The sequence below is a fragment of the Chiloscyllium punctatum genome, chromosome 29 (genome assembly GCF_047496795.1).
Source record: "Chiloscyllium punctatum isolate Juve2018m chromosome 29, sChiPun1.3, whole genome shotgun sequence".
Classification (NCBI taxonomy): Eukaryota; Metazoa; Chordata; class Chondrichthyes; order Orectolobiformes; family Hemiscylliidae; genus Chiloscyllium; species Chiloscyllium punctatum.
In genome coordinates this window covers 17,295,658-17,318,958 of record NC_092767.1, presented here as the reverse complement: position 1 = coordinate 17,318,958, position 23,301 = coordinate 17,295,658, and positions in this window count along the sequence as shown.

The window sequence follows — 23,301 nt, the reverse complement described above, 5'->3', positions numbered from 1 at the left end:
GCAATATCTGCAATGCAATTTTGCTGTCTGTTCCCCAATTCTCACTAAGACCCATTCACCCATCAGCCCTGCACTCAGTGACCTAACCTGGTTTCTGATGTGGAAATACTTCCATTTTCAAACTCTCATCCTGCTGAGGGTCTCTCTCCCCGGGTCTTGCTTCCAATCTGACACATTCCGCAAAAGCATTTAACTGATCTTAATTCAAATATTTAATTCACCTAAATATTTTTCATTGAGAAATACCAATCTGCTGTGTTTAAAGTGAATGTGTTTCCCCTGTTTCTTTACCTGACCATGATTAAGAGCTCTGTAGTGTCAGTAATGCCAGCCTTATGTAGTTTCAGAGCCAATGAATTCTCTGGAGTCCCAATCATCTTCAGCACATTGTATATTTTCTCTTTTGGTTTGATGCCTTATCACTCATGGCTGCCTTGTTCTCCCTTGAGTATGTTTCAAGTTCTTTGGGTTGCATTTCTGGTATTATCTTCCGAATTTCTCCCCAGAACCTCCTCCCATTGCTGCTCCATGGTCTTTCCTGCTCAGCTCCCCTTCAAATTAACTCTGGCCAGCTTCGCCCGCATGTCTTTGTAGTTACATTGCTCAATTATAACCACATTACATCTTGAAAGAGCATTACATATAAAGCGAAAGGAGGAGTTTTGGGAGACGGGACACGAAGAATAATTGGTGGATTTCTTAACTAGTTACAAAGGGAGAAGGAGAGAGAGGATAGAGATCTGGAGATCTGGAAAATGAGAAAGCTACATTATCGAAAGAAGTAGATGAACATCCCCCAATGTTTTGGCAATGACTGTGTGCTGTGGTCCTTGGTACAGTGCATGTACAACAGAGTAATATGTTCAAATGCTGAGTCTGATGTCAGAATATTTATCTCCAATAATATGACAGACACTAGCTTTGGAAAGAACCCACCAGGCCAACATATTGAAGTCCCGGTAGAAAGGGGATTAACTGAAATAAATTGGGACACCAGAATCAAGAATTTGGAGCACATATCCTGGTAAGAATGAGAGATTAGAGTTGGGAATCCCAGAAAAGGAGGGTTCGTTGAGAGGATCAAATCATGTTTTAATGTTTTATCAATTTTATACATCATATGCATCATTTTTCGTTAACTGTGTCTCTGTTGTTTATTTACAATGTGTTGCGCACATATGAAAAATGCGACTTATCTGCACACACACATTGATTAAACAGTGTATATAAAATCATTGTTCCACCATTGAAACTGTCCTGTTGTTGTGTTACGAGGATAGATTAGATTAGATTAGATTACTTAGTGTGGAAACAGGCCCTTCGGCCCAACAAGTCCACACCGCCCCGCCTCAGGCAACTGAATGTGTGGAGTTTGCACGTTCTCCCCGTGTCTGCGTGGGTTTCCTCCGGGTGCTCCGGTTTCCTCCCACAGTCCAAAGATGTGCAGGTCAGGTGAATTGACCATCCTAAATTGCCCGTAGTGTAGGTAAGGGGTAGATGTTAGGGGTATGGGTGGGTTGCGCTTCGGCGGGGCGGTGTGGACTTGTTGGGCCGAAGGGCCTGTTTCCACACTAAGTAATCTAATCTAATCTAATCTATCCTCGTAACACAATAACAGGACAGTTTCAATGGTGGAAAAATGATTTTATATACACTGTTTAATCAATGTGTGTGTGCAGATAAGTCGCATTTTTCATATGTGCACAACACATTGTAAATAAACAACAGAACACCAACTAGCCACCAAAAGACATGATCCACTATCACTACGTTCCGTACATACAGACAAAGAAGGGCACCACTTTGACTGGGACAAAGCACACACACATACTAAGACACGCAAGGACCTTCTTAGAGGAATCGTATTATAACCAGAAGTCCATCAATAAACGCATCAATTTAGATCCTGTCTACATTCTCTTGTTAAAATAACCGGAAATGACATCACCCACTTTAAGAAACCAAGACCTATAAATAGAGAGGTGGGATATCCCACCAGCACTTCAGCAGATGCTCCCACTGATGATGTCACCTCGTCATGGTGACGAAACTTCTGAAAACATACCTTCAAGCTCAGCGAGCTTACTTGCACAGATATAAATTGTTGTTTGTTGTTTATTAGTGGAACTTAGGAGTTCTCTATCGCTCACGTTTTGACAGATTATGATGTGAGGTGAGCTTTTCTAGGTGTGTGATTTTAATTAACAGAGGGGTTCGACATTGATGTCATAACAGTTTGGGGCCTTGCCGTGTGGCACTTGGACCGATCTGAACAGATTTGAGATACAACAGGTCGCAGCAAATTCCAACTCATTGCAATTAGTGACTTTGATCTTCAAATAAAACCAGTGGGAAAATTCGTTTAATTTTGTTACTTGTGGTTGGTTAAATGAAAAGTGAGGGAAATGGCTGTTCACATTACTAAAGAGGTTCCCAAATTTTCCAAGGAAGTTTAGAAAGACAGAAGGAGGACATTTGTTAGAATTAGCAAATAGGTTGGAATTGGGTTCAACCAGGGAGAAAAGGGAAGCTGAAATTGTAATGGAGTTGGTTAAGCACTTTGATGTATCAGAGAAACAGGCAACTGCAGTAGAGTTATAAAAACTTAAATTGCAAATGTGGCAACTGGAGTTAGAAGATAAATAAAGGGATGGAAACAGAGAGAGACGAAAGAGAAAGAGAGGAAAAAGAAAGAGAGAGGGGATTTGAAATTCAGAAGTTGGGAATTAGACAAGAAATTTAAATTAACAGGATGGAGATGAAGGGAGAACGTAGGGATGTATACAACTAGGTTAGTAACTTGCCATATTTCGTTGAGAAAATTGTCAAACCCTTTTTCATTTCATTTGAAAAAATGGCTAGGCAGATGACGTGTCCAGTGAACTTGTGGGTAATGCTAGTTCAGACTAAGCTGGTGGGCACAGCTGGTGAGGTATGTGCAGCGCTGTCAGATGAGGGATCAAGAGATTATCAAGATGTTAAATTGGTTATTTTGATTGGTTATGAATTGGTACTAGAAGCATATAGACAGAAGTTCAGAAAAATAGAGACGGAACCAGGTCAGATTTATATTGAGTTTGAAAGAATTAACAACAGTCATTTTGACAAGTGGGTGCTGGCCTTAAAAATGGATAAGACCTGTGAGGCCTGAAGGGAGATTAATCTGCTGGAGAAGTTAAAAGACTCACTTCCAGAGATAGTAAAAATTCATGTGAATGAATAGAAAGTTCAAGAAGTGAGCAGCGCGGCAGAAATGGCAGGTAAATATGCATTGTGCAATGTGATGAAATTTAGCTTCTGGCAGGAATTTCATCCCGTGAGGGATAGTAATTGGGAGAAGGGACGATCACACATTACAAAGCGAACAGTAGTTCACAATATTTTACCACAGGTGAAGAAACAAGCCCAAGGGGGTTGAAAGGTGGTGAAAGGCCTCAGGTGCTCTCACTATAAGGGAGTGGAACACATAAAATTACAGTGCTGGTGGTTTAGGAAGGGCACAGTGGAAAAGTTGTTTTCACTGCAGTAAACTGGGACACACCGTGCTGGGCGTTAAAGGAAGACACTTTGGGGAAAGATGTGGTAGAAGAGGCTCAGCCCAGTGGCAGTAGTGAAACTGGTAAAGGAGACCCCAAGTGGAGCCGAGGAGCTGCAGGAAATTGCACAGCCTAGGCAAGGGCTGGGTATGGAGGTAGTGCCTGATCTCTCAAAAGAATTCACCTCTGTGGATAAAGTTTACTCAGAAAGAACAGGGGGAGAACGACAAGAAGTTATAATTTTGTGAGATATGGGATCTGCTCAGTCTGTAATAGTTGAGAAGTGAGGCGCTGGAAAAGCACAACAGATCAGGCAGCATCCAAACAGCAGGACAATCGAATATCAGGCAGAAACCCATCGTCAGGAACATGGTGGGGGGACAAGGGGGCTGAAAGATAAATACGAGGGTAGTAGCTGAGCTGGTGGAAGGGTCATTGGGAAGGCAATAAGATGATGTAGGTGGGAGTGATAGTGATATGTCGGAGGATAGGGTGAAGTCGATAGGTGGAAAGGAAGAGGTCTAGTTAGGGCGGTTTAAGAGGGCAGTGCTAGGTTGTACGGTTGGATCTGGGAGAGGTTGGTGGAGGGGAGATTTGAAATTTGGTGAAGTCAACATTGATGCGGAACAGTTTGAGGGTTCCAGCTGTCCTACCACTGATAGGAGTCCTATCACCCTCCTCACCGACCTATCACCATCACACCCCACTTGCATCTACCTATCGCCTTCCAAGCTCCCTTCCACCCAGCTCCATCCCCACCCTCCCATTTATTTCTCAACCTCCTTCCCCCTCCCTTACCTCCCATTTTCCTGATGAAGGATTTATGCCTGAAACGTCAACGCCCCTGCCCCTCGGATGCTGCCGACGTGCTGTGCTTTTCCAGCCCCACACTTTTCAACTCTCATCTCCAGCATCTGCAGCCCTCACTCTCTCACCCTCTAATAGGAAGAGATGAAAGGTTTTTTCACTCTTTCTGGCATGTTCATCAAGAGTGTGTTAATTTGTGGAATGGGGACATAAATTAAGCATTCCCTTGTGTAACATCAGGATGGAATGCCAAATCAAGATTAGGGAAGTAACAGTGACAGTGAGTAACAGAGTGTCAGGTCCAGGAATACAGTTTGTTCTTGGGAACGATTTAGCAGGAGGTGAGGAGGGATAGGCACTCCTTGTGGTGGAGAAGCCAAAGGAAGACTAGAGAATTGGTGAGTTAAAAGAAAATTACCCAGGAATTTTTCCAGACTGTGTAGTAACAAGATCCCACTGTCATAAGTTACAGCAGGAAGTAAAACCGAACGAAAAAGACAAATGGGTTGATGCTCAGTGAACTGACCCCCTGTTTGATGTAACGGTGCAGGATAAACCTGAACAGGCAGAGGATCAGGCAGAGGGGTTTAGTCCAGAAAGGCTAATGGACTTACAACAGATATATACACACACATTCACACACACATACACATGCACACACACAGAAAAGGAATCAGAATATATTGTTGAACGTTATTAACTTAAAGATAGAATCATAAAATTAAAATGGAGACCCCGATAGGTTACTGCAGAAGGGAAATGGTCCGACTTGCACCAGATTGTATTAGCACTAACGTACAGTGTTATGGGTAGCTCATAAACTAACTGCAGGCGGTCACTTAGGTGTATAGAAGACTCAGGCTAAGGTACAGAAGCATTTCCACTGTCCTGGAATGCACAAGGACGCTGTTAATTTTTGTTGTACGTGACATACATCCCAAATGGTAGGTAAGTAACAGGCAGTAACAAAACCAGCACTTTTCTTGCCAATTCCTGCATTCGAAGAACTTGCATGTGTGTTATGATAAATTGTGTTGCTCCCCTTTCTAAAGTAAAAGTGGAAACCAATATTTGCTTACTTTCTTGGATGTGTCTACCAGATTTCCAGAGGCAATTCCATTATTGGAGTGCCAAGGCAAAAAGGGAGGTGGCGGAGTTGGTAGCTTTCTTTACACACTGTGGGCTGCCCAGAGAGATTCAGTCAGACCAAGGGTCTCATTTTACCGCTCAGCTGTTTAAGGAAGTCATGGATGGCTTAGGCATACAACACTTCAAATCAAGTGCGTCCCATCCTGAATCCCAGGGAGCCTTGTAAAGTTAGCATCAGATGCTGAAGACTATGTTAACAGCTACTGTCAGGGTTGGCCAAATGATTGTGATAAAGGTGTCCCATTGAAGTGTTTGCCATTAGTGATGTCCCAAATAAATCTACTCACTTTACTTCCTTTGAGTTAATATTCGTACATGAAGTGAGAGCTCCTCTGAAATTAATTAAATATAAATTGACAGGACCGAAGTCGGAAATCTCACACCTGGATTCTGTGTGTGAGGTGAAGGAGAGAGTAGATGGAGTAGGTGAGTTTGCTAAACAGTATCTGAAGAGCACAGCATAGAGTGAAGGAGGTGGCAGATACAAACTCTGAAACTTTGAAGATTTCCCGTGGGGATGACGTATTAGTATTGTCACCAGTGGTAAGAAATCTCTTCAAAGCCAGGTTTCGTGGCCGCTTTCAAATAAAAAAAAATGTGGAGTCAGTTTAACTACCCAGTAAAGATACCAGAGATGACAAAATAACCTTTATCGAATATTTCATATGGATGAATAATGCACAAGCCACATTTAAGACTCAGAAACAGAGTTGTGGCCATATGAACAAATTTTGCAGCTTATCTTTATGATGCAGTGATCTTTAGCAAGTGATTGAAAGCTCACATGTTACAGTTGACCGATAATGTTGAATGATTACAAGAAGCAAACTCAGTAATAAACTTAAAGAAAACAGAATTCACGAAAGCAGTGGTAACATTCTTGGGATATTGCATTGGACATGGAAGGTTGACCCCATGGAACACAAATACGAAGGGCTTTGAGGAAATTCCATGACCATCCTCGAAGAAAGAGGTGCTTCGATTTTTGGAACTGAATGGATTCTATCGGAAGTTTGTCCCAAACTTCAGCAGCGTATTGGCACCTCTAATGGACTTATTAAAGAAGAACATTGAATTGTGGTGGATAGAACAATTCCAGGAGGCATTTGAGAATTTTAAAGCAGGATTAATCACCACATCAGTTTTAGCTACACCAAATATTCTGAAACCCTTTGAAAATTGTGTTTGATGCTTGGGATATAGGGGTCGGAGATGTATTGATACAGAAAGAGGATGACGGAATTGTATGGCTAATTGGCTACTTGTTGAAAAAACTCAATATCCACCAGAAAAAAAAATACAAAATCTTCATTATTGAAAAAGAATGATTAATTTTCATACTGGCCTGACAATATTTTAATGTTTATATGACAAACAAATTGTCGGAGATGGTTGTGGACAACAACAAATCTCTCACATTTTTTGAAATATTTAAAGACCAGAATATGAGACTATTTAATTGGAGTCTTACCTTACCGACTTTAAACTCACAAACTGTACAGGCTGTGGCCCCTACAATGTGATAGCAGATGGGTTTTCGCGGATTTAAAGGAAAGCAGTGTAGATAAGATTAGACTTATTCCAGTGTTGTATTGGTGTGCAGAATTAATATGAATGATTTAACTGAGATTACTACTTTTGTATTTCATATAATTGGGATTAAGAATTAGAGGAAAACGAATGATGCCATCTTTGTGAAGAGGAAGCTACTCTGAGGATCTCCCACAGAGGTGACCCAGGACTGAGATGATGAACATCTTCCTTTGTGCCATGTTTGACCCCAAACACTGGAGAGGTTACTCTGATTCCCATTAAGTTCAGTTTTGTTAAGCTCCTTTATGTCAACAGAAGTCAACCACTGCCTTGATGAGGGGCCTCTTTCATACCAAGCCTGAGTTTTCCAATTACATTTCCCAATTCACTTCAAACCGTGTGGGACAGTACTGAGGGGCTGAAATGTCTCCTGTGTTTCTGTGCAACAGGTTATAGGAGTAAGTAACCTCCAACTGCTCCTGTCTAGCGGGTTTGAGGGGCTGAATGGAACACAGAAACATGGGAGTGAGGAGCAGGAGTGGGTCATTAGATACTTTGAGCCTTCTCCACCAGGCACTAAAATTGTAGCTGATCAGGTTGTGGTCTCAGCTCCACTTTCCTGTCTGCGTCCCATTGTGCACTTCTTTGTCAAATATTTAACTAACGCAGCTTTCAATCAATGTGAACATAGAGACACGATAACCTTCCACTGAAGAGAATTCCGACTTGAAAAGTCCTTTCAGAATTATTCATCATCCATCCTATAGAATCAGAGAGTCATGCAGAATGGAAACAGACCCATTAGTCCAATCTGTTCACTCCGATCAGATATCAAATCTGATTTAGTCCCATTTGCCAGCATTTGGCCAATATTCCTCCTGTGATTGTACCCGCCTTGACCACTTCCTCTGACTGCACTTTCTGTCCACACACCACTCTCTGTGTGAATATTTACCTTCTCGTCCCTTCTAAATCATTCGCCCTCTCCCCTCCAACCTCTGCTGTCTTGTTCTGGACTCCCCTATCCTTGGGAGTAGAACATGGCTGTTCAGAATATCCATGTCCCTGATGATTTTATAAACCTCTATAATGTTGCCTCTCAACCTCTGACACTCCAGGGGGAAGCACCTCAACGTAATTAGCCTCTCCCTAAAGCTCAAACCTCCAGTCCTGGAACATCCGTGTAAGTCATTTCTGCAGAAAACCGAGTTGTACGCAGTATTCTTAAAGCGGCCTCACCAACATCCTGTATAGATGCAATCTGCCACCACAACTCCTATACTCAATGCTCTGACTGATTAAGGCAAATGTGCCAAATGTGTTCAGCACCACCCTGTCTACCTGCGACTCACTGCTACAGGTGATCATGTACGTAAACATTAGAAAGTTAACATGATGGTAGTTCCAGCAGATAGGAGGACCAGTGATACATTAATCATTATTGAGATTAGATTGTGTTGGAAACATGAGCTTAACATGTCAGGAAGTGAAATCAAATCAATGGGTTCAGGGTGATTAATCTACAAAATAACAGATAGCCCGGAGTGAGTAACATGACTGGAATCGAATCGAGGGGTTCAGGGTGGTTAATATACAGAATACCAGATACCCCGGAGCGAGTTACAATCTGGAATCTAATCAAGGGGTTCAGGGTGGTTTATATACGAATAACAGATACCCCGGATTGAGTTACAATCTGGAATCTAATCAAGGGGTTCAGAGTGGTTTATATACGAATAACAGATACCCCGGATTGAGTTACAATCTGGAATCTAATCGAGGGATTCAGGGTGGTTTATATAGAGAATAACAGGTAGCCCGCAGTGAGTTACAGCCTGGAATCTAATTGCAGGGTTCAGGGTGGTTTATATACAGAATAACAGATAGCCCAGAGTGAGTTACAGCCTGGAATCCAATTGAGGGGTTCAGGGTTGTTCATAAACAGAATAACAGGTAGCCTGGAATGTGTTACAGGTTGGAACCTAATCGAGTGGTTTAGGATGGTTTATGTACAGAATAACAGATGCCATGGAGTGAGTTACAGTCTGGAATCTAATCGAGGAGTTCAGGGTGGTTTATATACGGAATAACAGATAGCCTGGAGTGTGTTACAGATTGGAAACTAATCGAGGGATTTAGGATGGTTTATGTACAGAATAACAGATAGCCCGGAGTGAGTTACAGCCTGGAATCTAATCGAGGAGTTCAGGGAGTTTTAGATACAGAATAACAGATAGCCCGGAGGGAGTTACAGCCTGGAATCTAATCGAGGGATATGTTAACCTTTTTACGTGAAATAACTTGTAACTGGGAGTGAGTCATAAAGTGTACTATTGGCCAAGTGGTTTCAAATCTTGACTCAAATAAACATAATGCAGTCACAAACTACACAACTTTACTGACTCCCAATTTTCCTTGTTTGAGGACTATCCTCCTCTGTTTTCCCCTTACACTGAAAGTATTAATATACCTTTTATACTGCACTGACATTCTGGTTATAGTGCTACCTATCTCTCACTGTCTCATTTATATTCAATCCTGTTGAAAGATACTTAAACCAACAGAGACACAAAGTTCCAGAAAAGCTTTGTTCAATTGCAGGTGCATTATTTTCTTTTATTTGTAGATAACACACAATTTGATCCCACAGAAGGTCAGTGTGGAATTTGAGCAACCCTTCAATTTGGGATGAGGCCTAGCCAGGCAGGATTCTGATTCAACGCTGCAAATCTACAATTCAGTGGCTGAGTTTTATCAGGTTTTGTATAGTATGTCTCTCTCATATATTAGGAGCTTGGAAAGTAAGGCAGACCTTACTGGAATGTCACATTGTCTCTCCGCATTCACTGTAAAAAGGTTCTGGGATTTGCATTTTATTCAACTTCAAAGAGCTGTCTCCATTTCCTATCTCTGCTGGCATCAATGAATGGAAATGGCTTTTGACACGTTGCCCCCTCTCCCTTGCTGAATGTATTCCTGACACAAATCGGTCAGGCAAACGTTTTAGATTTGTCCACAGCCACCATTTTATATCAGTAAAACTACACGACTACTGTGTGCAGTTCTGATCTCCAAATTTGAGGAAAGACATTCTGGCTATTGAGGGAGTGCACCGTAGGTTCACGAGGTGAATTCCTGGGATGGTGGGATTACCTTACACTGAAAGACTGAAGCGACTGGGCTTGTATACCCTTGAGTTTAGAAGACTGAGAGGGGATCGGATTGAGACGTATAAGATGAAAGGATTGGACACTCTGGCAGCAGGAAACATGCTTCCGCTGAGGGGTGAGTGCCGAACCAGAGGACACAGCTTAAAAATACGGGGTAGACCATTTAGGACAGAGATGAGGAGAAACTTCTTCACCCAGAGAGTGGTGGCTGTGCGGAATGCTCTGCCCCAGAGGGCAGTTGAAGCCCAGTCTTTGGATTTATTTAAGAAAGAGTTGGATAGAGCTCTCAAAGATAGTGGAATCAAGGGTTATGGAGATAAGGTAGGAACAGGATACTGATTAGGAATGATCAGCCATGATCATATTGAATAGCGGTGCAGGCTCGAAGGGCTGAATGGCCTACTCTTGCACCTATTGTCTTTGTCTATTGTCTATTGAGTGTGTATAAATTAGGAAAAGCAGGATAGACTGGCAATATCAATGCAGTTTGAAAATATATAAACCATTGAATACGCACACAGAATCACACACAAACAGACATGCACAGACACACCGAATCACACACACAGAGATACAGACACCTTCCAGGAGCTGTCTCCATTTCCTATCTTGCAAGAGAATTCATGTTATGATGATGCATTCATGCAGGACAGTAAACAGCTTTTGAGACTTTCCCCATTGTGACAGAAGTTCAGCCCCAATTTGAAACTTGGAGATATGTAACAGGACAGAAATGAACCAGGAGCTTTCTGTGTTCTTGCTCTCAATGTAACATTTGACCATTTAGTTTATCTTGTCTTCGGCCTAACATCCAACAAGGATCACTTCACAGATCCAATAACAGATCCCCAGGAGTGAGTTCCAGACTGGAATCTAATTGAGGCATTTAGGGTTTACACACAGCAGAAGAGATACCCAGGAGTGAGTTACAGACTGGGATCTAATCGAGGGGTTCCGGGTGGTTTACATACAGAACAACAGATAACAAGGAATGAGTCACAAAATCACGGAGTCATACAGTCATAGAGATGTACAGCATGGAAACAGGCCCTTTGGTCCAACCCGACCATGCCGACCAGATATCCTAACCTACTCTAGTCTCTTTTTCAAGCACTTGGCCCATCTCCCTCCAAACCTTCCCATTCATATACCCATCGAACTGCATTTTAAATGTTGCAATTATACCAGCCCCTACCACTTCCTCTGACAGTTCATTCCATTCATGTACCACCCTCTGAGTGAACAAGTTGCCCCTTAGGACTCTTTCATATTACCTCTCACACTAAACCCTTTTGTTCTTTACTCCCCACTCCAAGGAAAAGACTTTGTCTATTTATCCTATCCATGCCCGTCATGATTTTATAAACCTTGATAAGGTCACCCCTCAGCCTCCGACACTCCAGGGAAAACAGCCCCAGCCTATACAGCCTCTCCCTGTGGCTCAAATCCTCTAACCCTGGCATCCTCCTTGTAAATCTTTTCTGAACTCTTCCAAGTTTCACAACATCCTTCCGATAGGAAGGAGACCTGAATTGCATGCCATATTCCAACAGTGGCCTAACCCATGTCCAGTCCAGCCACAACATGACCTCTCAATGTCTATACTCAAAACACTGACCAATAAAGGAAAGCATACCAAACGCTGCCTTCATTATCTTATCCACCTGCCACTCTACTCTCACGGAGCTACGAACCTGCACTCCAAAGTCTCTTGGTTCAGCAACTCTCCCTCGGACTTGACCATTAAGATATAAGTCCTGCTCAAATTTGCTTTCTCAAAATGCAGCGCCTTGTGTTTATCGAAGTGGAATACAATTGAAGGTTTTGGGGTGTTTTTGAAACATGCCAGTCACATGTACATGGAAGTGAGTTACACGTTGGAATCTAATAGAGAGGGTTCCGGGTGATTCATATAATCCCGACAGTGGGGAAACAAGCCCTTCAGCCCAACAAGACCACACTGATCCACAGAAGAATAACCCATCCAGATCCACTTCCCCACATTTACCCCTGACTAATGCACCTCAGCTACACATCCCTGAACACTGTGGACAAATTTGGCAGAGTTTGGATTGGATGGTTAATATACAGAATAACAGATACTCAGGAGTATGATACAGACTGGAATCTAATCAAACGATTGAAGTGGCTAATGTACAGAGTCCCTTAAAATTGGAAGTCAGTTACAGATTGGAATTTTATGAAGGGATTCAGGACGATTATGTGTACAATAACAGATACCCCAGAGTGAATTACAAACTGGAATCTAATCGAGGGTTTCAGGGTGGTTTATATGCAGAATAACAGGTCGCCCGGAGTGAGTTATAGAGTCATAGAATCATCGAGATGTACAGCATGGAAACAAACCCTTAGGTCCAACCTGTCAATGCCGACCAGATATCCCAACCCAATCTAGTCCCACCTGGCAGCACCTGGCCCATGTCCCTCCAAACCCTTCTTATTCATATACTCATCCAAATTCGTCTTAAATGTTGCAATTGTACCAGCCTCCACCACTTCCTCTAGCAGCTCACTCCATACACGTACCACCTTCTGCGTGAAAACGTTGTCCCTTAGGACTCTTTCATATCTTTCCCCTCTCAAACTAAACTTATGCCCTGTGGTTCTGGACTCCCTTACCCCAGGGTAAACCTCGATAAGTTCACCCCTCAGCCTCCGACACTCCAGGGAAAACAGCCCCAGACTGTTCAGCCTGTCCCTGTAGCTCCAATCCTCCAACGCTGGCAACATCCTTGTAAATCATTTCTGAACCCTTTCAAGTTTCACAACATCTTTCCGACAGGAAGGAGACCAGAATTGCACGCAATACTCCAAGAGTGACCTAACCAATGTCCTGTACAGCTGCAACATGACCTCCTAACTCCTGTAATCGGTACTCTGACCAATAAAGGAAAGCATACAAAACGCCTTCTTCACTATCCTATCTACCTGCGACTCCACTTTCAAGGAGCTATGAACCTGCACTCCAAGGTCTCTCTGTTCAGCAACACACCCTAGGACCTTACCATTAAATGTAGAAGTCCTGCTAAGGTTTGCTTTCCCAAAATGCAGCACCTCGCATTTATCTGAATTAAACTCCATCTGCCACTTCTCAGCCCATTGGCCCATCTGGTCCAGATCCTGTTGTAATCTGAGGAAACCCTCTTCGATGTCCACTACACCTGCAATTTTGGTGTCATCTGTAAACTTACTAACTGTACCTCTTATGCTCGCATCCAAATCATTTATGTAAATGACAAAAAGTAGAGGGCCCAACACTGATCCTTGTGGCACTTCACTGGTCATAGGCCTCCAGTCTGAAAAACAACCCTCCACCACCACCCTCTGTCTTCTACCTTTGAGCCAGTTCTGTATGTAAATGGCGACTTCGCCCTGTATTCCATGACATCTAACCTTGCTAATCAGTCTGCCATGGGGAACCTTGTCGAATGCCTTACTGAAGTTCATATGGATCACATCTACTGCTTTGCCCTTATCAATCTTCTTTTTTACTTCTTCAAAAAACTCAATCAAGTTTGTGAGACATGATTTCCCACGCACAAAGCCATGTTAACTATCCCGAATAAGTCCTTGCCTTTCCAAATTCATGTACATCCTGTCCCGCAGGATTCCCTCCAACAACTTTCCCACCGCCGAGGTCAGGCTCACTGGTCTATAGTTCCCTGGCTTGTCTTTACCGCCCTTCTTAATCATTGGCACCACGTTTGCCAACCTCCAGTCTTCCAGCATCTCACCTGTGACAATCGATGATACAAATATCTCAGCAAGAGGCCCAGCAATCACTTCTCTAGCTTCCCACAGAGTTCTCAGGTACACCTGATCAGGTCCTGGGGATTTATCCACCTTTTACCATTTCAAGAAATCCAGCACTTTCTCCTCTGTATATCTGCAACATTTTGCAAGATGTCACCATCGATTTCCCTGCAGTCTATATCTTCCATATCCTTTTCCACAGTAAATACTGATGCAAAATATTCATTTAATATCTCTCCCATTTATTGTGGCTCCACACAAAGGCCGCCTTACTGATCTTAGAGGGGCCCTATTCTCTCCCTAGTTACACTTTGGTCTTAATATATTTGTAAAAACACTTTGGAATCTCCTTAATTCTATTTTCCAAAGCTATCTCATGTCCGCGTTTTGCCCTCCTGATTTCCCTCTTAAGTATACTCCTACTTCCTTTCTACTCTTCTAAGGATTCACTCGATCGATCCTGTCTATACCTGACATATGCTTCCTTCTTTTTCTGAACGAAACCCTCAATTTCTTTAGTCAGCCAGCATTCCCAATAACTACCAGCCTTCCCTTTCAACCCTGACAGGAAGTTACAGCCTGGAATCTAATTGAGGGGTTCAGGGTGGTTTATATCCAGAATAACAGATATTCTGGGGTGTGTTACAGCCTGGAATGTAATTGAGGGGTTCAAGGAGGTTAGTATACAGAATAACAGATAGCGCGGAGTGAGTTACTGTCTGGAAGCTAATCAATGTCTGTTCACTTTAAGATAGGACGGGTTTTGCTGAATCGAAAGTACAGCCACAGATGCCAGTTAAAGGTCAGACTGTTCCAAATGTAACAATTAGATGGGAAATGGAAGCCTGACTTTTGGTTGTTTTTTTGACAGCAATTGAAATGCAATCAAAGAGTTTAAATAATGCTCAGAATATCCGATGCCAATGGAATTTGAATATTATTGTTCGTACACCTGGAAATCAATCAAATTATGAGAATTATTGTATCATTGGAAGTAAATAAATCCAGCATTTGAACACTGGAGGGAGAGCCGCTGCCATCCAACAGCAGATTTACTGCTGTAGAGCAGGAGTGCTAACTGACCATCTCAAACACTCTCTATCAAAGACACATGTTCATGTAAAACATACTTGCAGTTAAAAAAAAAATGACCCAGGGAGATCAGCAGCTGAAAGAGTGCAGACAGCGGGGAAGATAGAGACTGTGTGGTCTTGAGATTGTAACGTTTAATATGTGGGTTGTTGGAACAGTATATTTTTTACAGAGTTGGAGTCAGATAGTAAGTAGCAAAGAAAAGAGGGGCTTGTATTTGCGAATAGTTTTTGTTTAGTGTTCACTATTAAAGTTAAGAAACTAACTTGCCATTTTTTGTTTAAATAGTGGAATGTAGGAGATCTGTATCACTCATATGTTAACAGATTACGAGGTGAGGCGAGCTTTTCTGGGTGTTTGGTTTTAATTAACAAAGAGGTTCGACTCCACCTTGTAAATGTACATTCATACTAACCCCATTTCCCTGCAGTTGTCCCATATCCTTCTAATCCTTTCCTATCGACATATTTATCCAAATGCTTTTGAAACGTTGTTAATGCATCCCCCTCAGGCACATCTTCTGGCAGCTCATCCAAGTACCAGCCATTTATGTAAATAAATGGTCCCTCAGGTTCCCTTTTATTCCTTTCCCTTTAACCTGAAACTGATCCCCATTCCTCCTCGATTCTCTAAACTTTGGAAAAGACTGAGAGCATTCACCCTATCCATATCCCTCATGATCTTATACAGCTCTATAAGGACTCCCTCATTCTCCTACACTCTAAAGAAAAGGTCAAAGCTTGTCCAACCTCTCCCTATAACTCGGACCATTGGGTCCTGGCAATGTCCTTGTAAATTTCTTCTGCACTCTTTCTAATTACATTATATCCCCCCTATAACAAGTTGACAAAACTGAACACAATCCTCCAAGTGCGGCCTTACCAAAGTCCTGCGTAACTGCAACATAAATTCCCAACTTCTATACTCAATGTCCGGCCTGACGAAGGCCAGTGTGTCAAAAGCCTTCTTCACTGCCCTGTCTACCTGTGACTCCACTCTCAGTGAACCGTGCACCTGAATTCCAAGGTCTCTCTGCCCACTACACCCCTTAAGGCCCGCCCATTCACTGTGAAACTCCTACCTTGATTTGAGATTCCAAACTGCAAGACCTCACACTTCTATATTAAATTCCATTTGCCATTTCTCAGCCCACTTCCCCACCTGATTAAGGTCCTGCTGCAATTTCTGATAAATGTCCTCACTGATCATGCTGCCATTTATTTTAGTGTCATCTGCAAACTTACTAATCATGCCTTGTATATTCTCATCCAAATCAGAGATAACAAAAAGCTATGGACCCAACCTCCAGTCTAACAAGCTTCCTACCATCAACCCAACTGTGTATCCAATTGGCCAGTTCCCCCAGTATTCTAGTGATTGAACCTTCCTGAGCAGCCTGCCATGTGGAAACTTATCAAAGGCCATACTGAAATCCAAAGAGACTACATTTACCGCTCTGCCCTCATTAACCTTCTTGGTCACTTCACCAAAGGACTCTAAGAAATTTGGGATGCATGATCTGATCTCCCACTCACAAGTCTATGCTGACTGCTCCGAATCAAACCCTGTGTAAGTAATGGGTGCAGTCAATGGTATGCTGTCCTTCATTGTAAGATGATTCGAGTACATAAGTAAAGCCATCTTCCTGCTGTTGTAGAGCCTTGCTGAGAGAGCATTTGGGGCACTCTGTACCGATTTGATCTCCTTTGTAAGGAATGATCTCCTTACCACAGACACGGGTGATGGTAACATGAGGATAGAGTGAATAAGCTGAATGTTTAATCTGTAGAGCTGTGAGAGACGAAGAAATGGTGATGCTGAAACACGAGGAGTGGCAGCGATCACTTATTTCCAAAAGAGACATTGACAGGGAGAGAAATTCCATAATTTACCCAGGATTGATTAGTTTGATTTATTGTCACGTGTATCTCAGTACAGGGAAACACTTTGTTTATGAGCAGTGGAGGAAGATCATAGTAAGCATGGCCAGACAGATCATAGGGTGGAAATAGACTTGGACAGAGTAAGGCATACAGGTTACACTGAACAGGACATGCACTAGACAAGGTCAACATGAACAAGATCAGCATTATTTGATCTTAGAGAGTCAATTCATCAGTCTAACGTGACCTTTCTAATAGTTTATATGCCTAAATTAACTCTCCCCACGTTATTGTGCAGTCGGCGTGTGAACCCTGTACTGAACGTCAGATTGCTCACAATCCCCAACAGCAGCCACAATACCTTCCATCTGAAACAGGTATACATTCCCACCAGCTTCCACCCTACATAGAGAACACCAGACTGCCTTCTCAGAGATGAAAGATGCCTTCTTGAGACTTCGCACAAGACATATGGCTTCCCTGCTCACCTCTTGAAAACCACGTTAAAGTCCCACGTGTGTATCATAAGCAACAGAGCCAAGAGGAACTTCGTGGAGCACTCTGTCTGTGCAGCCTCTGCTCCACTTGTTCATCATGTTAGAGCATCATTCAGGAAACACTTAAGACTGCCGATGCTGGAGATCAGAGTAGAGAGTCGATTGCTGGAAAAGCACAGCGGGTCAGACAGCATCCTTGAAGCAGGAGAATCGACGTATTGGGCATAAGACATTCATCAGGAATCAGAATCAATTTCCTCATTCTGCCCCCGTGTAAGTGTATTGAGGTGGGAATGGCCTCCTGCTGTTCCTGTATAAGTGACTCAAGGGACTGACTGGCTTCTTCCTTGTCCAATTGGGCAGGGCCAAAGGACTGACTGGGTTATCCCTGGTTCCTGTTTGACAGCTCGATGTACTGACAAGTGTGATGGTGCTGCAGCTTTAAGAGGTTATTTTGTCCGGGTTTCCTTTAAGAGAGATTGAACGATCGTTACGAAGCTGGTTAGTTAAGACCACTTGAGTAACAGCGAGGGAGGCCTTGGGTTTATTTTAATGCAGCCTGAATGGGTGTGGCCAGCTCTCACAGATTAGGATCACTGGGTTTTGGTTTCTCAGTAACATCAGAAACTATTGGGGTCTCCACAGAGTTGGAAGCTTCAGGGAATGTTTCCTGGCTGCTACTCTCTCTGAATTTTCTCTTGATGCTGTTTTTAATTCCTGGATTGGATAAATATTTGAGACATTCTGTGTCTGAATATTTCTTTTTGCCAAGGGCTGTGTTTATGGGATTTCCCTATATTGGAACAGTTCATTAGTAATAGTTCCTAGATCTATTATTCTGTTAAACTATCCAATAGAATTACGTTATTCTAAATTCCTCTTTCTGTGGTGTTATTTCTTCTTTCATGTTGAAATGGATGGTATTTTGCTTCACACCGAGGAGTTTGACCAGTCACATTGCATCTGGAACAGATACTTTTCATTTCCTTTAAATTAAGAAAACATAAAGGTCTAGGATGTTGCCTTCAAATATTTTCGAGGGGCTCTAGTCCATCACACTAGACTCCTTCTCTTCCTGAGTAATAAGCTGGAGGCACTGAATGGGCTATCCCTGTTCTTCTCCAATCATGTCAATGGGCTGAATGGCTTCCTCTTATTCCCGTGAAACCAGTGTGAGGTGCTGAATGAACTCTTGTTTTACTGTGGCAATGTGCAGTGTCAGGCAGTGCTGTTACATGATTGTTACTGATACTTTAATAGCACACGCCTGAATGGAGTCTGGGTCTTGTTGCACATGGACACAGACCAGTTCAGGAGCTGATGGGGGACAAAACGTTCTGAACATTGTGGAATCTTCAGAGACCATCCCCACTTCTGATCTTATGGTGGGGAAGGTGGGGGCGGGGAGACATTGATGAAGCAGCTGAAGATGTTTGTGAAGAGGAAGCTACCCTGAGGATCTCCCACAGAGGTGACCCAGGACTGAGATGGTGAACATCTTCCTTTGTGCCAGGTTTGACCCCAAACACTGGAGAGGTTACTCTGATTCCCATTAAGTTCAGCTCCTTGATGTCAACAGAAGTCAACCATTGTCTTGATATCAGGGCCAGTCATTTTTACCGGCAACCTTGTCTCAACCTCTTTTGTTCATATCAATAAACCATGATATAGGAGCAGCAAGTGTTTTCTTCAAACAGGTGGGATTGAATGTCAGGATTTCTCTTCTCAAGAGTGTTCGGGGAGCGAGATGACTGAAAGTATTTGAAGAGGAGGTAGATGGATATTGACCTGTCAGAGAGGTGAGGGCTATGAAGAATTGGGTATGAAAGAGGATTTGAGGCCAGAAGCAGATCAGCCATGATCTTCGTGAAGGGCAAGGCACGTTTGGGGAGTGAACGACATGCCGCTGTTTCTGATGCTCTCACATTCTGTTATTGGAATGTTAGTGAGTGTTATTTTTATGAATGTTCTGGTATTGCATATTGCAGTCAGGGAGACCAGGTGATTTTGTGAGCCATCTCTGGGTGAGGTATGTGGGCTGTTTTCACAGTGAATCTGGGTCTACAACATGATCAACAAATGGAGCTCAAGCTGCAGATAGGGGAAGCTTTCTAAAGAAAGATGAGGGGCCTCTTTCATACCCAGCCTGGATTTTCCAATTACATTTCCCAAATCACCTCAAAGCATGTGGGACAGTCTTGAGGGACTGAATGGTCTCCTCTGTTTCTGTGCACCAGGTTATAGGAGCAAGTGGCCTCCAACTGTTCCTGTCTAGCAGGTTTGAGGGGCTGAATGGAACACAGGAACATTGGACTGAGGAGCAGGAGTGGGTCATTAGATACTTTGAGCCTTCTCCACCAGGCAGTAAGATTCTGGCTGATCAGATTGGGGCCTCAGCCCCACTTTCCTGTCTGTATCCCATTATCCGTGACTCACTTCTTTGTCAAATATTTCACTAATGCAGCTTTCAATCAATGTAAACATAGAGGCATGATAAACTTCCAGAGAAGAGAAGTACGACTTGAAAGGACCTTACAGAATTTTTCATCATCCCTCTTATAGAATCAGAGAGTCATGCAGAATGGAAACAGACCAGTTAGTCCAATCTGTTCACTCCGATCAGATATCAAATCCGATCCAGTCCCATTTGCCAGCATTTGGTAAATATCCCTCTTCTTTCAGATACTTTTTAAATGTGCGATTGTAACCACCTTCACTACTTCCTCTGACAGCACTTTCTGTACACACACCACTCTCTGTGTGAAACATTTACCTTCAGGTCCCTTCTAAATTATTCGCCCTCTCACCTTCAACCTCTGCCCTCTTGTTCTGGACTCCCCAATCCTGGAGAGCAGAACGTGGCTGTTCAGAATATCCATGCACCTGATGGTTTTATAAACCTCTATAATGTCACCCTTCAGCCTCTGACACTCCAGGGGGAAACACCTCAACCTAACCAGTCTCTCCCTTTAGCTCAAGCCTCCAGTCCTGGAACATCCGTGTAAGTCATTTCTGCAGAAAACCGAGTTGTATGCAGTATTCTTAAAGTGACCTCACCAACATCCTGTACAGATGCAACATACCACCACAACTCCTATACTCAATGCTCTGACTGATTAAGGCAAATGTGCCAAATGTGTTCTGCACCACTCTGTCTACCTGCAACTCCACGTTCAAGGAACAATGAACCTGCAGCCCTATGCCCCTTTGTTTCACAACATGCCCCAGGACCTGACCATGAAGTATATAATATCTGCCCTGATTTGCCTTCCCAAAATGCAAAGCTTCATATTTATCTAAATTAAACTTCATCTGTTACTCCTTGACCCTTTGTCTCATCTAATTGTGGTCTTGTTGTACTCTGAGATAATCGACTACACCACCTTTCTGATGTCATCTGTAAACGTACTAACTATTGCCCCAATATTCACATCTAAATCCTTTACATAAATGATGAAATGCAGTGAACTCAGTACTGATACTTGCAGCACACTGCTGGTCACAAGCCTCCAGGCTGAAAAATATCCCTCTTCCTTCACGCCATTTGTGACTATCTTATGTGACTGAAACTTACTAATCTGTCTACCAATCAGGATGAAATACTAGCTGTGAAGGAAGGCTGAGTAGGTTAGGTTTATTTTCACTAGATAAAAGGAGATTGGGGGGGACCTGATTGAGGTTTCCAAAATCATGAAGGGTATAGCCAGGGTGAATAGAGACAAGCTTTTTCCCAGGGTGAAGGATTCAATAACGAGAGGTCGTGCTTTCAAAGTGAGAGTTGGAATGTTTAAGGGGGATACACGCGGTAAGTACTTCACACAGAGGGTGGTGGGCATTTGGAACGCGTTGCTAGCAGAGGTGGTAGAGGCAGGCACGGTAGATTCATTTAAGATGCGTCTGGACAGATGCATGAGTAGATGGGGAGCAGAGGGATACAGATACTTAAGAATTGACCGACAGATTTAGACAGTACATTTGGATCGGGTCAGGCTTGGAGGGCAAAGGGCCTGTTTCTGGGCTGTAAATTTTCTTTGGTCTTTGTTCTTTAAATGAACACCATGCTGAAGTCCATATAGACAATGTCTACCAAATTGCCTTCATCAATCGTCTTTGTCACCTCTTCAAAAAACGCAACCAAATTAATGAGACATGATTTTCCATGCAGAAAGCTTCGTTGTCTACTCCGATCAGCCCTTGCCTTCCCAACTGTATGTAAATCCTGTCCCTCAGAATCCCCTCCAACAACTTACCCACCACGGACATTAGGCTCACCCATCTATAGTTCCCCAGATTTTTAGGTCACTGTTTCCTTTTCCTGTCCCACTACTCCACTGCTCAAAACAAATGTTAAATGTGACCAGGTTGGTGATATGGCCGATGATATCGGTCTCAGACTGGGTCAGGGTCAGTTTTAGGAACAAGTCAGGCTAGTTTCTTTAATTGCTAAAACAACACGTTTATGATCCAGAGCAATGTTACTCAAACTATGATGGAAAGATGAATGGCAAACTGTTTGAGTATTGCAATTATATAATCAATATTTCCCTTTCTAAAAATGCTGACACACACACACACACACACACACACACACACACACACACACACACACACACACACACACACACACACACACACACACACACACACACACACACAAATCTCTGCAATTTTAACTTGAAATAACTTGGTCCAGATATTATTGAAACTCGTGACAAAGGAAAAATTGTGAGATTGTCCAAAACGTTATTCTGCTTCTGAAGATATTGTACTCACACAGCTGCTAGCAATGGGATTTCATCCTGGGAGAGTTTAGATTTGGCTGAATTCCCTTTGCTTTAGGCAGTGAGGAGATTCCAGTGAATTCTGGTTCGGGATCATCCAAAGGGTAGTACAGTGGTGAGCACTGCTGCCTCACAGCACCAGGGACTTGGGGGCGAATCCAACCTTGCGTGACTATCTGTGTGGAGTTTGCACATTCTCCCCTTGTCTGTGTGAGCTTCTAATTGGTGATCCAGTTTCCTACCACAAACTGTGTAGGTTCGGTGGATTGGTCATGCTAAATTGTCCGTAGTGTTCAGGGATTTCTAGGTTATGTGCAATAGTCAGAGGTAAATATAGGGGAATGGGTTCGGAAGGTTGGTATGGACTTGTTGGGTCGAAGGGCCTGTTTCCACACTGCAGGGATTCCATACAAATAAGAACGGTAACGATGACTGTAGAGGGTTTTTTTTAGCTCGCACACATTGCTGTGATGAGGAACAATGAAGGAGAGAGAGTGCAATAGGCCAATCCTTCTCAGGCAGATTACATTTTCTGCCTCTCTGAGTTGAATCACACAGTAATGTCATCCTCTCCCAAACTGGACCATGTGAGGTCTCCTTGTACATTGTCCAAACTGTGTCTCCATCACATTCCTGTTCCATGTAGGTGCATCATTGCTGCTGTCATACACAGAGCCATACCCTGAGCAGAAAAATGGTCTCGGTCAATTTGAAGATATATTTATATGTCCCTGCGTCATTAGAAAATAAAAATGTTTAACTTATTCAGAATACCTGTGTTAAACTGAATGCATTGTTTTAAAGAAATACAGAAATTGCTGGAAAAGCTCGCCAGGTCTCTCAGTACCTAGATGTTGTAGTTGTACCAGCCTCCACCACTTCCTCTGGCAGCTTATTCCATACACACACCACCCTCTGTGTGAAATGGTGCCCTTTAGGCCTCCTCAAAATCTTTCCCCTCTCACTTTCCACCAAAGCCCTCTAGTTTTAACCTGGGGAAAAACCCCTGACTACTCACCCTATCTATGGCCATTTTGATTTTATAAACCTTTACGGCTGCAAAATGCGACCCTAATCAA